Source organism: Piliocolobus tephrosceles, chromosome 13, assembly GCF_002776525.5.
Source record: "Piliocolobus tephrosceles isolate RC106 chromosome 13, ASM277652v3, whole genome shotgun sequence".
Taxonomy (NCBI): Eukaryota; Metazoa; Chordata; class Mammalia; order Primates; family Cercopithecidae; genus Piliocolobus; species Piliocolobus tephrosceles.
The window spans coordinates 92,372,392-92,391,013 of record NC_045446.1 but is presented as its reverse complement, the minus strand read 5'-3'; the positions used below and the strand labels follow the sequence as shown (position 1 = coordinate 92,391,013).

Below are 18,622 nucleotides of genomic sequence, written 5' to 3'. Positions count from 1 at the left end.
GGCTGAAGCAGGAGAATCACTTGAACCTGGGAGGCAGGGGTTGCAGTGAGCCGAGATAGTGCCACTGCACTCCAGCCTGGGTGACAGAGCGATTCTCCCTCTCAAAAAAAAAAGAGGTTTATTTACCCCACAGTTGTGCAGGATGTACAAAAAACATGGCGCCAGCATCTGGTTGGCTTCTGGTGAGGGTTTTTGTGCTAAGTCGTAACATGATGGAGAAGGTAAAACAGGAAGCAGGTATGTATGAAGCAGGGCCCAAAACTGAGGGACATCACGGCTTTATAACAACCTACTCTCAAGGGAACTAATCCATTCCCCTGTGAACCAATCCAGTCTCCCAAGAACACCAACTCACCCACTACTGCAAGAACAGCACCAAGCCATTCACAAGGGATCTGCCTCCATCACCCAAACATCTTCCACCAGGCCCCACCTCCTGACACCACCACGCTGGGGGTTATATTTCAACATGAGATTTAGTGGGGACAAACAACCCATATCCAAACCACAGCAACCATTTTCCAGGCCCTGTTATAACCTGAAAGACACCATCCTGAACAGAGCAAGCCCTTGTATGCACATAGACCCCACAACCTAACCACAGTGAATAGAGAGGCCTAGAGACTGGGAGCTCTGAGCTGAGTCTCATTTGTGGTGAGATCCCACAGGAAAGATCCATATATTTCAAATAAGCTGCTGAAGATCCCAGAAATACTGTAAAACTTTTCTTTTCCACACCCTGGTTGTTCAATGGCTTCTTTAGGATTTCATAAAGCATTCTAATCTTCTTCCAATAAATTATTTTTTGGCCATGCTAGCACAAAAACAAATGAACCTAACTATAAAGAGAAAAAAGAGAATGTAGTAGTCTTCCTCTCCTTGTTGGTGTTATTCACCATTTTTGCCATGAAACTTTCCAGAAAAAACAGAGTCCAACAATGCAGAACGAAGACCAGAGCAAAGGTGACAGAAGTGGTATAAACAAGTAAGTTAATTATTTTTTTCTCCCAGTGCCAACCTAGTGTGAAGCTAATCAGGGCTGTTCTCACGTTGTTGTTGTTTGTTGTTGTTGTTGTTGATGTAAAAATAATCATATGAAACAGAAATAGTATTGAACTGTGTCTAAAGTTCTGTTTTGATCCTAATTATGCTCTAACCAGTAGGGAGGCCTTGGGCTCTCTTCTCTCAGCTACAGATCATCATTTATTTTAATTCCCTTACTTTATAAAGGAAGGCTTATGATCCTTCTAGTTCTAAAATTTAATGATCAACTAAGATAATATTTACTAATAATCTTTTATGATTTTAGAATCCTTTACATGTCAGAATACTTGGTTTCACCCTTGAGTACATTTACGAATGCTATCAATTCTATTATGAAAAACAAGGATGTGAAGGAAAATGTGTGTTATCAGAATCACTCATTGAGGCTCTACAAGGGAAACAACTTCGTTTACAGAGTTTAAAACTGATATAAAAAGAGCCGCTTCTCTTCACCTGGCTACTTCTGGAGTTCTTCACCTCTCAGTCTATATGTCTTGACGTCCAGAATACCTTCACTGACCTCACACTCACCTAAACCTACTTAGATGCTCCTCTTAAGAACTGCCTCGGTAACTAACACTTTACCCCTCACATTCATAACTTACCTCACCGAATTAACAATCTTCTGCTTAATTAAGGAGTCCACTCTAGATTGTCAGCTTCTTAATGAAATTGGACATATATATGTGTAAAAACAATTATTTCAGAAATTAAATGAAAGCTTCACTAACAGAAACTTCCATTAAGGTTATATTCAAATTATTAAACCATTCAAGTCACTCCCAAAATACAGAAAGTTGAGTTATCCACAGTACATAATTAGATCAATGCCCAAGAAATTAAGGAAAAAGAGAACTTTGAAAAGAACCACAGGTGAGGGTTCTAGGAAGATGGCAGAGTTGGAACTACCAGAAATCTAGCTCCTCACCTAGATGACAATTGCACTGGAAGAATCTGTCTGATGTAACTATGTTAGAACTCTGGAGTCTATGGGAGGCTTCCATCTTCCAGGGGACAGCTTAGACGGTATGTGGTGAATTTTGGTGAATTTCAGCTGTTAATACAGTAGCGGCTACCCATCCCCCACTCTAAGCCCAGTGGCAGGCAATTGTGCACCTGTTCCTGGAGCAGCTTTATATAATACGACTTTCACACAATTTTGAGAGCCAGGATGGACGAACAGGACCCTGTCCTGCAATTATTAGGTATTTGTGCTCTGATCTCCAGATTGCTGCTTCTGATCACAGAAGTACACACAAAGAGGTTGTGGCCATTGTTTTTTCATCTCCCTCACCGTTACAAGCTCTCCCCGTCTGACTGAAATAACTTCTAGGGAATTTAAATGGCCAGCACCTTTTCCCCCTTCATTTTTCTCTTTTTCCCCTTTTGGGACCAGACATTGAAGACACAACCTTAAAAGGCAACTGCATATACAAGGGAAATTAGAAAGCCACCATGCATGCTCGAGGGTAGGCTCAGGCTCAGAAAAGACCTAAGAAGACCTTAAGTGTACACTTCAAGCTGATCCTCGGCACACAGAGCCCACCTAAAAAAAAAAAAAAAAAAAAAAAAAAGGCAAGGCAAAACCTAGGGATGGGAGAGAATCTGACTTCCAGAGTTACCATATTATTAGATTCAAATGTTCAGTGTTCAACAGCAATAAAAAAATCACAATGCATATGAAGTATAGCCCACTTAAAGATAAATAAAAAGTAAAGTATTGCACATTTAAAGATAAATAAAATAAACGAACAGAAACTGTCCCTGAAAGTGATATGATAGTAGATCTATCAGACAAAATCTTTAAAGCAACTGTTTTAAAGATGCTCAAAGAACTAAAAGAAGACTTAGAAAAAGTCAGGAATATAACATATGAACACAATTAAAATATTAATAAAGATTTAGAATACCTGAAAAGAAACCAAAAAGAAATGCTGGACCTAAAAAGTGCGATAACTAAAATAATTAAGTCACTAAAAGTATTCAAAGACAGATCTGAGTGGGAAGAAGAAAGAATCAGTGAACTTTGAGATAGAACACCGAATTTATAAAAGTTGAAAAACAGAAAAAAAATTGAAGAAAAGTGAATGGAGTCTAAGAGACCTGTGAGATACCATCACACAAACAAACATGCATTGTGGGAATCCTATAAGATAAAGAGAAGGAGGAGAGAGAATATTTGAAGAATTAATAACTGAAGACTTGCTAAATTTGTTGAAAGACATGACTGTAAACATTCAAGAAGCTTAACGAACTCCAAATAAAATGAACCAAAAGAGACACACACCAAGACACATTATAATCAAACTGTTGAAAGGCAAAGACAAAGAGAGAATTTTAAAAACAGCAAGAGATAAATGATGTGTCACATATGAGATCCTCAGTAAGATCATCAGCAAATCTCTCATTGGAAACATTGGAGGCCAGAAGTAATGGCCTGATATATTCAAAGTGCTAAAGGAAAAAATAAGTCAGCCAAGAATTCTATATCTGGCAAAAATGTCCTTCCAAAATGAGGGAGAAATTAAGATATTACCAGATAAACAAAAACAGTGGGAGTTTGTTACCACTAGACTGACCCTATAAGAAATGCTAAAGCGGGCCGGGCATGGTGGCTCAAGCCTGTAATCCCAGCACTTTGGGAGGCCGAGATGGGCGGATCACGAGGTCAGGAGATCAAGACCATCCTGGCTAACACGGTGAAACCCCATCTCTACTAAAAAATACAAAAAATTAGCTGGGCGTGGTGGCAGGCACCTGTAGTCCCAGCTACTCGGGAGGCTGAGGCAGGAGAATGGCGTGAACCTGGGAGGCGGAGCTTGCAGTGAGCTGAGATCCGGCCACTGCACCCCAGCCTGGGCAACAGAGCGAGATTCCGTCTCAAAAAAAAAAAAAAGAAATGCTAAAGGGAATCCTGCAGGTTGAAATGAAAGAACCACAGACAGTAACTTGAAGTTGTATGGTGAAATAAAGCTCTTAATAAACGCAAATAGAGGAGCAATTATAAAAGATAATATTATTGTAATTATGGTATGTAACTCTACTTTTGTTTCTACATGTTTTAAGAGACACACCTTTTTAAAAAAAATTTCCTAATCTAAAAGTTAATATTATTTTAACTTTTGTTTGTAACTCCACATTTTGTTTTCTACGTGATTTAAGAAAGTAATGTATTAAAAATTATTTCTGTGTTTGGACATACAATGTATAAAGATGTAATTTTGTGACATCAACAACTGAAAATGGTGGCGGTGTTAAAGGAGCAGAGGGTGTTAAAGGGGCAGAGTTTGTGTATGTTATTAAAATTAAACTGGTATAAATTCAAATGAGAATGTTCTAACTTTATAATGTTAAATGTAATTCCAACAGTATTCAAAAAAAGATAAAATAATATACACAAAACAAAATGAGAGAAGAATTGAAACATTTTATTACAACAAATCAATTAAACACAAAAGAAGAAAATAATGCAGTAAATCTAAATAAAAAAGCTTTAAGACATATAGAAAACAAATTGTAAAATAACATTAGAGAGTCACTCCTTATCAGTAATTATGTTAAATGTAAATGGATTAAGTTATCCAATTGAAGACAAAGATTAGCAGAATAGATTTTAAAAACAGGATTCAACTATATGCTATTTACAAGAGACTCATGTTAGATCCAAAGACACAAATAGGTTAAAAGTGAAAGGATGGAAAAGAATATTCCATGGAAATAGTAACCAAACAAATCAGGGGTGGCTGTATTAATATCAGACAAAATAGACATTAAATTTAAAAACTTACAAGAGACAAAGAAGGACATTATATAATAAAACATTAAACACTGAGAGAACATACAATAATTGCAAACATTTACACATCTAATAACAGACTATGAAAATATGTGAAGCAAACATGGACAGAATTCAGAAGAGAGATGGACAGTTCTATAATTGAAGACTTCAATACTCCACTGTCAATAATGGATGAACAATAAGGCAGAGGACAAGTAAGGAAACAGAAAATTTGAACAACACAATAAACCAACTAGATTTAACAGACATTTATAGAATACTTTGCCCAACAACAACAGAATACACATTATTCTCAAGTGCACATGGAACATTTTTCAGGATAGACCATACGGACATTATAAGCCTCACTACATTTGAAAAGACTGATACGACAAAAAGTATCTTCTCTGCGCACACGGGGATAAAGTTAGAAATCAATAACAGAAGGAAAACTGGAAAATTCACAAATTTGTGGAGTGTAAACAACACAGTCTTAACCAACAGATCATAGAAGAAATAACAAGGAAAACTGGAGAATACTTAAAAATGAATGAAAACGAAATCACAATGTACCAAAACTTATGGGACACAGGAAAAGCAGTGCTGAAGTAGAAATTCATAGCTATAAACATTTAAGTAAGAAAGATCGCAAATAGACAATCTAACTTTACATCTCAAGTAACTAGAAATTGAAAAACAAACTAAACCCAAAGCTAGCAGAATAAAGAAAATAATAAAAGTTAGAACAGAGATAAATGAAATAAAAAATAGAAAAATAACAGAGAAAGTCAATGAAGCCAAAAGTTGGTTCTTTGAAAAGATTAACAAAATTAACAAACCTTTATCTATACAGACTAAGAAAAAGGAAAAAGGTCTCAAATTTCTAAAATCAGAACTGAAATTGAAAACATTACCACCAATTTTACAAAAATAAAAAGTACTGAAAGAGGCCAGGCACAGTGCCTCATGTCTATAATCCCAGCACTTTGGGAGGCTGAGGCAGGCAGATGGCTTGAGGAAGCTTCCAGAGGAAGGAGCTCACAGCAATCTTTGCTGTTCTGCAGCCTCTGCTGGTGATACCCAGGCAAAGAGGGTCTGGAGTGGACCTCCAGAAAACTCCAGCAAACCTGCAGAAGAGGGGCCTGACTGTTAGAGGGAAAGCTAACAAACAGAAAGCAATAACATCAACATTGACATCAACAAAAAGGATGCCCATGCAAAAACTTCATCCAAAGGTCATCAGCATCATGATGAATCCACAAAGATGAAGAAAAACCAGCACAAAAATGCTAAAAATTCCAAAAACCAGAATGCCTCTTCTCCTCCAAAGGATCACAACTCCTTACCAGCAAGGGCAAAAAACTGGATGGAGACCAAGTTTGACGAATTGACATAAGTAGACTTCAGAAGGTGAATAATAACAAACTCTTCTAAGCTAAAGGAGAGTGTTCTAACCCAATGCAAGGAGGCTAAGAACTTTGACAAATGGTTATAGAAACTGCTAACTAGAATAACCAGTTTAGAGAAGAACATAAATGACCTGAAAAACACAGCACCAGAACTTCATGAAGCATACACAAGTATCAATAGCCGAATCAATCAAGTGGAAGAAAGGATATCAGAGATTGAAGATCAACTTAATGAAATAAAATGTGAAGACAAGATTAAAGTAAAAAGAATGAAAAGGAATGAACAAAGCCTCCAGGAAATATGGGACTATGTGAAAAAACCAAACCTATGATTGATTGGTGTACCTGAAAGTGACAGGGATCATGAAACCAAGTTGGAAAACACACTTCAGGATATTTTCCAGGAGAACTTCCCCAACCTAGCAAGACAGGCCAACATTCAAATTCAGGAAATACAGAGACCATCACTCAGATATTCCTTGAGAAGAGCAACCCCAAGACACATAATCATCAGATTCACCAAGGTTGAAATGAACGAAAAAATGTTAAGGGCAGCCAGAGAGAAAGGTTGGGTTACCCACAAAGGGAAGTCCATCAGACTAACAGATCTCTCAGCAGAAATCCTAAAGCCAGAAGAGAGTGGGACCCAATATTCAACATTCTTTAAGAAAGGAATTTTCATCCCAGAATTTCATATCCAGCCAAACTAAGCTTCATAAGCAAAGGAGAAATAAAATCCTTTACAGACAAGCAAATGCTGAGGGATTTTGTCACCACCAGGCCTGCCTTACAAGAGCTCCTGAAGGAAGCACTAAATATGAAAAGGAAAAACTGGTACCAGGCACTGCAAAAACATACCAAAATATAACGACTTTGAAGAAACTGCATCAACTAATGTGCAAAATAACTAGTTGGCATCATGATGACAAGATCAAATTCACACATAGCAATATTAACCTTAAATGTAAATGGGCTAAATGCCCCAATTAAAAGACACAGACTGGCGAATTGCATAAAGAGTCAAGACCCATCAGTGTGCTGTATTCAGGAGACACATCTCACGTGCAAAGACACACAAAGGCTCAAAATAAAGAGATGGAGGAAGATTTACCAAGCAAATGGAAAGCAAAAAAAAAAAAAAAGTAGGGGTTGCAATCCTAGTCTCTGATAAAACAGACTTTAAACCAACAAATACCAAAAAAGACAAAGAAGGGCATTACATAATGGTAAAGAGATCAATGCAACAAGAAGAGCTAACTATTCTAAGTATATATGCATCCAATACAGGAGCACCCAGATTCATAAAGCAAGTTTTTAGAGACCTACAAAGAGACTAGGACTCCCACACAGTAATAGTAGGAGACTTTAACACCGCACTGTCAATGTTAGACAGATCAACGAGACAGAAGATTAACAAGATATGCAGGACTTGAACTCAGCACTGGACCAAGTGGACCTAACAGACTTAATAGACATCTACAGGACTCTCCACCCCAAATCAACAGAATATACATTCTTCTCAGCACCACACAGCACTTATTCGAAAATGGACCACTTAATTGGAAGTAAAACAGTCCTTGGCAAATGCAAAAGAACACAAATCATTAACAGAAAGCTTCTCAGAACACAGTGCAATCAAATTAGAACTCAGGATTAAGAAACTCACTCAAAACAGCACAGCTACATGAAAACTGAACAACCTGCTCCTGAATGACTACTGGGTAAATAAGGAAATTAAGGCAGAAATAAATAAGTTATTTGAAACCAATGAGAACAAAGACAAAATGTACCAGAATCTCAGCGACACAGCTAAAGTAGTGTTTAGAGAGAAATTTATGGCACTAAATGCCCACATCAGAAAGCAGGAAAGATCTGAAATCAACACTCTTAACATCGCAATGAAAAGAACTAGAGAAGCAAGAGCAAACAAATTCAAAAGCTAACAGAAGGCAAGAAATAACTAAGATCAGAGAAGAACTAAAGGAGATAGAGACACAAGAAACCCTTCAAAAAATCAATGAATCCAGGAGCTGATTTTTTGAAAAGATTAACAAAATAGACCATTAGTCAGACTAATAAAAAAGAAAAGAGAGAAGAATCAAATAGACAAAAGAAAAAAATGATAAAGGGGATACCACCACTGATCCCACAGAAATACAAACTACCATCAGAGAATATAGTAAACACCTCTATGCAAATAAACTAGAATATCTGGAAGAAATGGGTAAATCCTTGGACGCATACACCCTCCCAAGACTAAACCAGGAAGAAGTTGAATCCCTGATAGACCAATAACAAATTCTGAAACTGAGGCAGTAATTAATTGCCTACCAACCAAAAAAAGCCCAGGACCAGACAGATTTACAGCCAAATTCTACCAAAGGTACAAAGAGGAGCTGGTACCATTCCTTCTGAAACTATCCAAACAATAGAAAAAGAGGAACTCTCCATAACTCATTTTATGAGGCTAGCATCATACTGATACCAAAACCTGGCAGAGACACAACAAAAAAGGGAAATTTCAGGCCAATATCTCTGATGAACATCAACATGAAAATCCTCAATAAAATACTGGCAAATTGAATTCAGCAGCACATCAAAAAGCTTATCCACCACAATCAAGTCAGCTTCATCCCTGGGATGCAAGGCTGGTTCAACATATGCAAATCAATAAATGTAATCCATTACATAAACAGAACTAATGACAAAAACCACGTGATTATCTCAATAGATGCAGAAAAGGCCTCCAATTAAATTCAACAACTTTTCATGCTAAAAACACTCAATTAACTAGGTAACAATGGAACATATCTCAAAATAATAAGAGTTATTTATGACAAACTCATAGCCAATATCATACTGAATGGGCAAAAGCTGGAAGCATTCCCTTTGAAAACCAGCACAAGACAAAGATGTTCTCTCTCACCATTCCTATTCAATATAGTATTGGAAGTTCTGGTCAGGCCAATGAAGCAAGAGAAAGAAATAAAGGTATTCCAATAGGAAGGCAGAAAGTCAAATTGTCTTTGTTTGCAGATGACATGATTGTATATTTAGAAAACCCCATTGTCTAAGCCCCAGAACTCCTTAAGCTGATAAGCAAATTCAGCAGTGTCAGGATACAAAATCAATGTGCAAAAATCACAAGCATTCCTGGCCAGGCGTGGTGGCTCACACCTGTAATCCCAGCACTTTGGGAGGCCGAGGTGGGTGGATCACGAGGTCAGGAGATCGAGAGCATCCTGGCTAACACAGTGAAACTCCATGTCTACTAAAAAAAAAAAAATAGCTGGGCGTGGTGGCAGGTGCCTGTAGTCCCGGCCACTCTGGAGGCTGAGGCAGGAGAACGGCATGAACCTGGGAGTCAGAGTTCGCATTGAGTCGAGATCACGCCATGGCACTCCAGCCTGGGTGACAAAGCAAGACTCTGTCTCAAAAAATAATAATAATAATAATAACAAGCATTCCCATACACCAATACACCAATAACAGAAAAACAGAGAGCCAAATCATGAGTGAACTCCCATTCACAATTGCTACAAAGGGAATAAAATAACTAGGAATACAACTTACAAGGGATGTGAAGGTCTGCTTCAAGGAGAACTACAAACCACTGCTCAAGGAAATAAGAGAGGACACAAACAAATGGAAAAACATTCCATGCTCATGGGTAGGAAGAATAAATGTCGTGAAAATGGCCATACTGCCCAAAGCAATTTATAGATTCAATGCTATTCCCATCAAGCTACCATTGACTTTCTCCACAGAATTAGAAAAACAACTTTAAATTTCATATGGAACCAAAAAAAGTTCATATAGCCAAGACAATCCTAAGAAAAAGAACAAAGCTGGAGGGATCACACTACTTGACTTCAAACTATACTACAAGTCTATGGTAACCAAAACAGCATGGTAGTGGTACCAAAACAGAGATATAGACCAACAAAACAGAACCTCAGAAATAACACCACACATCTATAACCATCTGATCTTTGACAAACCTCACAAAAACAAGCAATGGGGAAAGGATTCCCTATTTAATAAACTGTTCAGAAAACTGGCTGACTATATGAAGAAAACTGAAACTGGAAACTGGACCCCTTCCTTACAACTTATACAAAAATTAACTCCAGATGGGTTAAAGCCTTACATTTAAGACCTAAAACCATAAAAACCCTAGAAGAAAACCTAGGCAATACCATTCAGGACATAGGCATGGGCAAAGACTTCATGACTAAAACACCAAAAGCAATTGCATACAACAAAAGCCAAAATTGACAAATGGAATCTAATTACACTGAAGAGCTTCTGCACAGCAAAATAAACTATCATCAGAGTGAACAGGCAACCTACAGAATGGGAGAAAATTTTTGCAATCTATCCATCTGACAAAGGTCTAGTATCCAGAATCTATAAGGAACTTAAACAAATTTATAGGAAAAAAACAATCCCATCAAAAAGTGGGCAAAGGATATGAACAGACACTACTCAAAAGAAGACATTTATGTGGCCAATAAACATATGAAAAAAAAATCTCATCATCACTGGTCATTAGAGAAATGCAGCTCAAAACCACAGTGAGATACCATCTCATGCCAGTTAGAATGGTGATCATTAAAATGTCAGGAAACAACAGATGCTGGAGAGCATGTGGAGAAATAGGAACGCTTTACACTGTTGGTGGAGTGTAAATTAGTTCAACCATTGTGGAAGACAGTGTGGTGATTCCTCAAGGATCCAGAACCAGAAATACCATTTGACCCAGCAATCTCATTACTGGTATACACCCAAAAGATTATAAATCATTCTACTGCCAGGTGTAGTGTTCACACCTGTAATCCCAGCACTTTGGGAGGCCAAGGCAGGTCACCTCAGGTCAGCAGTTCAAAACCAGCCTGTCCAACATGGTGAAACCCCATCTCTACCAAAAATACAAAAATTAGCTGGGTGTGGTGGGCACCTGTAATCCCAGCTACTTGGGAGGCTGAGGTAGGAGAATCACTTTAACCCAGGAGGTGGAAGTTGCAGTGAGCCAAGATCACACCACTGCACTCCAGCTTGGGCAACAGAGGAAGACTCCATCTCAAAACAGAAAAAAACAAACAAAAAAATCACTCTAGTATAAAGACACATGCACACGTATGTTTATTGCAGCACTATTTACAACAGCAAAGACTTGGAGCCAACCCAAATGTCCATCAATGATAGACTGGATTAAGAAAATATGGCACATAAACACCATGGAATACTACACAGCCATAAAAAAGAATGAGTTCATGTCTTTGCAGGGACATGGATGAAGCTAGAAACTATCATTCTTAGCAAACTAACACAGGAGCAGAAAACCAAACACCACATGTTCTCACTCATAAGTGGGAGTTGAACAATGAGAACACATGGACACAGGGAGGGGAACATCACACACCAGGGCTTGTCAGGGGGTGAGGAACAAGGGGAGGGATTGAATTAGGAGAAATACCTAATACACGCAGGGCTTAAAACCTAGATGATGGGTTGATAGGTGCAGCAAACCACCACAGCACAAGTATATCTATGTAACAAATCTGCACGTTCTGCACATGTATTCCAGAAAGCACAATAAAAAAGAAAATTAACTCAAAATGGGTCTATGGGGCCAGGCAGTGACTCAGGCCTGTAATCCCAGGACTTTGGGAGATCAAGGCAGGCAGATCACTTGAGGTCAGAAGTCAAGACCAGCCTGGCCACCATTGTGAAACCCATCTCCAGTAAAAATACAAAAATTACATGGGCACAGTGGCGCATGCCTATAATCCCAGCTACTCGGGAGGCTGAGGCATGAGAATTGCTTGAACTCAGGAGGCAGAGGTTGCAGTGAGCCAAGATCAAGTCACTGCCTTTCAACCTAAGTGACAGAGTGAGACTTTGTCTCGGGGGGGGAAAAAAAAGTGTCTATAACATAGATATAAAACCTAAAATTAAAATTCTGAGAAGAGGCCAGGCGCAGTGGCTCACATGTGTAATCCCAACACTTTGAAAGGCCAAAACAGGTGGATCACTTGAAGTCAGAAGTTCAAGACCACCCTGGGCAACATGGAGAAATCCCATCTCTACTAAAAATACAAAAATTAGCCAGATGTGATGGCGCACACCTGTAATCCCAGCTACTCAAGAAGCTGAGGCATGAGAATCGCTTGAACCTGGGAGGCCGAGGTTGCAATAAGCCAAGATCAGGCAACTGCTCTCCAGCCTGGGTGACAGAGTGAGAGTCTGTCTAAAAGAAAAAAAAAATTCTGAGAAGAAAGCATAGGGCAAGTGCTTCACGACATTGGATTTGACAATGATTTATTGGATATGGCACGGAAAGCACAGACAACAACAACAAAATGCACATACTGGACTTCATGAAAATGTAAGAATTTTGTGCATCAAAAAACACTCTCAACAGAATAAAAAGGCAACCCAAAGAATGGGAGAAAATATTTGCAAATTATATATATGATAAGGAATTAATATAGAAAATATATAGAGACCTCCTAAAATTCGACAACCAAAAAAAATTGAGTTAAAAATGGGCAAAGAGGCCGGGCGCGGTGGCTCAAGCCTGTAATCCCAGCACTTTGGGAGGCCGAGACGGGCGGATCACGAGGTCAGGAGATCGAGACCATCCTGGCTAACACGGTGAAACCCCGTCTCTACTAAAAATACAAAAAACTAGCCGGGCGAGGTGGCAGGCGCCTGTGGTCCCAGCTACTCGGGAGGCTGAGGCAGGAGAATGGCATGAACCCAGGAGGCGGAGGTTGCAGTGAGCTGAGATCCAGCCACTGCACTCCAGCCTGGGCAACAGAGCAAGACTCCGTCTCAAAAAAAAAAAAAAAAAAAAAATGGGCAAAGAACTTAAATAGAAGTTTCTACAGAGAATATATACTAATGATCGATAAGTACATTAAAACATGCTCAACATCATCAATCATTAGAGAAACGCAAATCAAAACTACAACAAAATACTGCCTCACATCCCCTAAGATGGCTTCTACTTTTAAAAGCTGAGAATAAGTATTGGCGAATATATGAAGAAATTGGAACCTCTATGCACTCTTCGAGGGAAAATTGTATAGCAGCTATGGAAAACAGTACAGTGGTTCTCCAAGAAATAAAAGCAGAATTATCATATGATCCAGCGATTCCACTTCTGGGAGTCTACGCAAAAGAACTGAAAGCAGGATTTCAAAGACACAGTTGTACACTCACATTCATAGCAGCATTATTCCCAGGAGCTAAAATGTGGAGGCACCCAAGTGTCCACTGACAGATGAACAGATAAACAAAAGGTGGTATATGTTAGCCATAAAAAAGGAAGAAAATTCTGGATAAAACCTGAGGACATTATGCTCAGTGAAATAAGCCAGTTACAAAAAGACAAACACTGCATGACTCCACTTACATGAGGTACTTAGAGTAATAACATTCATAGAGATGGAAAGTAGAATGATAGTTTCCAGGGCCTTTGGGGGAAGGGTCAATAGGGAATTATTGTTTAATGGGCATAGAGCTTCAGTTTTGCAAGAAGGAAAGTGTTCTGGAGATTGATGGTGGTGGTGGTTGTACAACCATACGAATGTACTTAATACCACTGAACTGTACACTTAAAAATGATTAAGACAGTAAATTTTATGTTATGTGTAGTTTTCCCCACAAAAAGAGAAAAAATTTACAATGAAAAAAGATCATAAGTTAAAATTCAATTTGTAAAATACTGTGAATTGAATTACCAGTTATATTTTCAGTATATTTTAAACATATAAACATATGCTTAGGTGTGGAATGATAAAGAACAAAATAGTATTCATGATCATATCCAGGTTTTCCTTATATGTATTTTTATAATGGACATGAATTTATTTTGTAATAATAACACCATAAAATATTTTTCAAAAGCACATAAAAATAATCACCACAAAGTTTCTTCAGGCAAAAAGTTTCTTTAATAAGGAAGAGAAAGTTAGAAACAGGATATTTCATCTGAAAAATGAAGTGTGACTGTTAGGAAGAAACAATAACACAAGTTACCATGGAATAAAAATGTCTCTTTAAAATTTTTGTTTGTATTAAAAAGCAATCAGCTATTTATCATTGCAGAGTTAGTAATTTCATGAAGAAATTATAGCCATTCCAGTTTTACTTTTATTAGGCTGAAAGAAATCATTTTTAATAACACATCACAGTTGTAGAACTCCTTTTCTTCAGCTTCATGTCTTCTGGAATGTTCTTGACAATAATTAAACTATATTTAACCACACATGGCAACGCACATTATGTGACTATAGATGAACAAACTAAGCCATTGCTAGGGCTTGAATGTTTGTCCCTTCCCAAACTCATGTTGAAACTTAAGTGTCATTCAAACAGTATTAAGAGGTGGAACCTTTAAGAAGTGACACAGCTGTGGGGGCTCTGCCCTCCTGAGTGGATTAATGCCATTATTGCAGGAGTGAGTTTGTTATCATGGGAATTGGTTCCTTATAAAAAGACAAATTTAGCCCCCATTCTCTCTCTCTCTCTCTCCTCTTTCTCTCTCCCTCTTTCTTTCCACCATAGAATGATACAGCAAGAAAGCCCTTACCAGATGCCAGCCCCTTGATTTTGAACTTCCCATCCTCCAGACTCTGCAGATGTAAATTTTTGTTCTTTATATATTACCCAGTCTGTGGTATTTTGTTATAGCAACACAAAACAGACTAAGACAGCCACTGAAAAGGCCAACTAATTTTCTCCTGGTGTTTACATAGGATAGCATAGGCTACTAGATGCCTACTCAAACATTCATTCTCCACTTTTTTTTTTTTCTTTTTTTAGCTAAGAACATTTCCATTGTAATCAAAAACCATTTCTCAAACTTTCTTAACAACAAGTATACAGAAATGTGATGTGGGATATCTAGGGAAGCTTAAAGGGACTCTGTTGGTCTTATGCTTTTCTGCTTTTCTTACATTTTGCATCCTGAAAAGCTAGCTGGAGAGGAGCTCAAACAAGATTGCATTTTATTTCTCTTTTATCTAACAGTCTAACAGTGCACAGACCTGGGCAGGTGCGGGAGCTTTCCTCAGTATGAGGCTCCCAAGTTTGTTCTGCTCGTCTCTGATTTCCAGCCAGCAGTCAGAAATATAGAGAGAAATGAAATTCTATTTTTTAAGCCACTGCATGTCTATATGCCCTTGTCAAGAAGCTTAGCTCATTCTCTACTGATATTAGTCCTCAAAGGACTGCATGGAGCAGGGCCACTGCTGGTATGAAACTCCAGCACAGAGCTCTTCTGTAAAAATGAAATGAACTATCTTTTCTTTAAATCATTATGCTCTGGGGTCTGCAGCCTATTCTAAAAAATGCATATAGCAAATAGATCAGGCACACCTATCCTGCACCAGCAGGAAGAAGGCTATGAAATCTAAACAGCCTTCTACAAGAACATATTTCTAACACTGGCAAAAAGTAGAGAATAATGAGTAAAGGACAATAGACAAAGAATTGCTCACAGAAAATGGAACAAGTTCTAACCAAGAATGTATTCCATTGCCAGGGCAAGAGTCTGTTTTTCTGCCCATTAGAATTTCGCCATTGTTACAAACCATTGAGTCCTGCATGTTTCCCATTTCCCAATTTTCCATTTGTGAAAGACATTTTATTGCAGATACACCATTCTACAACATCATTAAGTATTGGATGCAAGTGTGCGAGGCAAAAGCCACCCTGTCACTTGACAGAGAGGACAGCACATCACCCAGAGATCCTGGACTTGGGGACGGATGTGGCCCCCAGACAGGACTTTGGGTTGTTGGTATGTGGTGATTATACTCCATTGCTGAGAAAAAAGGTGAACCTGGCTACAATGGAGGGCCAAAGGAGTGGGCTGTGATGGATCACTATTTTCTCCAGTATCCATTCTCCCCTTCCTTTCAAAAATAGAATCACCAAGTTTTAGCTAAATACATGGCCAAGAGCTACAGACCAGAATTCCCCAGCCTCACTAGTCTGTTCCTCCAACCAAGTCCAGGCCAACAGAATGTAAGCAGACGTGAGGTGTGCAACTCTTGTGTTGCCTCTGTAAAAGTAAAGCATTGGCTGGGTGCAGTGGCTCATGCCTATAATCCCAGCACTTTGGGAGGCCGAGGCAGGTGGATCACCTGAGGTCAGGAGTTTGAGACCAGACTGACCAACATGGCAAAACCCCATCTCTACTAAAAATACAAAAATTAGCCAGGTGTCGGGGCAGGCTCCTGTAATCCCAGCGATTTGGGAGGCTGAGGCAGGAGAATGGCTTGAACCCAGGAGGCGGAGGTTGCAGTGAGCCAAGATTACGCTATTGCACTACAGCCCACCAGCCTAGGCAACAAGAATGAAACTCCATCTCAAAAAAATAAAAAATAAAAAATAAGCATCGTCCCCAGGACATTCTCATTCCTCCTTCCCAGCCCCTGGAAAATGACAGCTGCTGGATATGCAGATAAAAAGAAGCTGAAGACATAGGCTGAGCAGCACCAACTAGGAAAGCCTTACATAAGTTGAAATTTTAATTTACAGCCAATAGTTCAGGTACACAGTCTGGTACCAAACTGTAAAGGAATGAGAAACAATAAGGATAATGTACCAACTCTGTAATCTGTCTCTGTCCTTTCCACTTTAAAATTCTGAGATAATTTTTTCCTCTTTTTGTTATGAACATAGCCTTTCTTTTGTAAAATGATGATAATAACAGGCCATAGATTATTTTTGATGTTCTTGCTTTACAAAATAAGTGTCAGCCTCCCAGTTTTTAAAAAATGATATTAATCCATGAAATCCAAAAATCTGGAAACCATCACAATAGGATACAGTGACAAGGAAGGCTTTAGGTACAGAACTTACAAGATCGAATGTATTCTCTAGGAAGTCAACTAAAATGTCAGTCTAGTGAGTTATGAATTCTTCTATCCATAATCCTCAGAAAATTGTAGGAGAGCAGTGCTAGCAGACAAGACTATCAAAACTATTTACTAAGATAGCAGAGTACCATTAAAGAGAAATTCCTCCTTTCATGTGATTTTCTTCACTATTATTTACAAGTCTGTTTACAACATATTTTAGAAGATGTAATTAATATTCAGATATTTCATCAACAATGAAGTCCTTACAGATAAATCCAGAGAATTACAATTTGTTCTGAGAACCACACAAGGAATGTGATTTCACTATTATTCTTAGTCATTCAACAAGCATTCATTAAGCCAGGAACTTGGAGAATGAAGAAGGATACAAAGATGAAAAACACACAGATCCTGCCTTCAAGAATCTCAAAGTCTGAAAAATAACATGGCTATGTAAAGAATAACTATAACACATTTTGGCTGGGCGCAGTGGCTCACACCTATAATTGCCGCACTTTGGGAGCCAAGTGGGGGCGAATCATTTGTGGTCAGGAATTCGTGACCAGCCTGGCCAACGTGGCAAAACTCCAACTCTACTAAAAATACAAAAATTAGCCAGATGTGATGGGGCACACCTGTAATCGCAGATACTTGGGAGGCTGAGGCAGGAGAATTGCTTGAACCCTAGAGGCAGAAGTTGCAGTGAGCCAAGATTGCACCACCACTGCACTCCAGCCTGGGCGACAGAACAAGATTCCATCTCAAAATAAATAAATAAATAAACAAACAAACAAACAAACCATAATACATTTTCAGAGTTATAACAGATGACATACAATGTGAGAGGGAGAAAGTCCTAACACTGGGATTCTCTAAGTTGTTTTAATCAGTCTCTAAGCTACATTCTATCAATTCTAGCATGCTACACACAGGTCCAAAACTCCAGTTTGATCATAAAGTGTTTGGGATGAGCAGAATCTTTCTAACAGGCTTGAGGACCTCCCCACCACCACCACAGCCTGGAAAAACTTTATTTTCTTGTGAGAGAGCCTAAGACTCTTCTTGCCTAATCTTTCTTCCTTCAGATTCCAGACCTGCATCAGAGTCTGAAATCTCTCCCTACCTAGTCCACTCCTTCCCCCTTTATCCTCCACAGGTGTTTCCTCAAAAACCTCTTGTACGTCGAATCCCCTCTTGGTATCAGCTTTTGGAGAACTTGAATTAACACAAGAAGTGTCCAGTTATCTAACATTGCATAAAAAGAACCCTAAACCGTAGCTCAAAACAGCAATCATTTTATTATATCTCATGACTTTGTAGGCCAGGAATTCAGGCAAGGCTGCCTTAGGTGATCCTTTTGTTCTACGGCGCCGATGGGCTGGTTGGGAGGGACTGGGATGGCTTCAGTCACACGTCTGCTGCGTTACTGTAGATAATTGGAAATCTGGGCTCAGCTGGGACTGTCAACCATATTGCCTGCTCATGGCATCTCCTCCACCATGGAGGCCGTA

The 18,622-nt window shown here is 38.7% G+C and overlaps 1 long non-coding RNA gene across 1 annotated transcript in view; it reads right to left on the bottom strand.

Annotated features, from left to right (window-relative positions):
- Positions 1-15,867: 15,867 nt before the first annotated feature.
- The window catches only part of LOC111540069, a 32,479-nt gene continuing 29,724 nt past the window's right edge, over positions 15,868-18,622 (bottom strand). The window contains exon 3 of the long non-coding RNA XR_002730883.2: positions 15,868-16,160. This is a non-coding gene — a long non-coding RNA (uncharacterized LOC111540069). The remainder of the gene's footprint in view (positions 16,161-18,622) is intronic.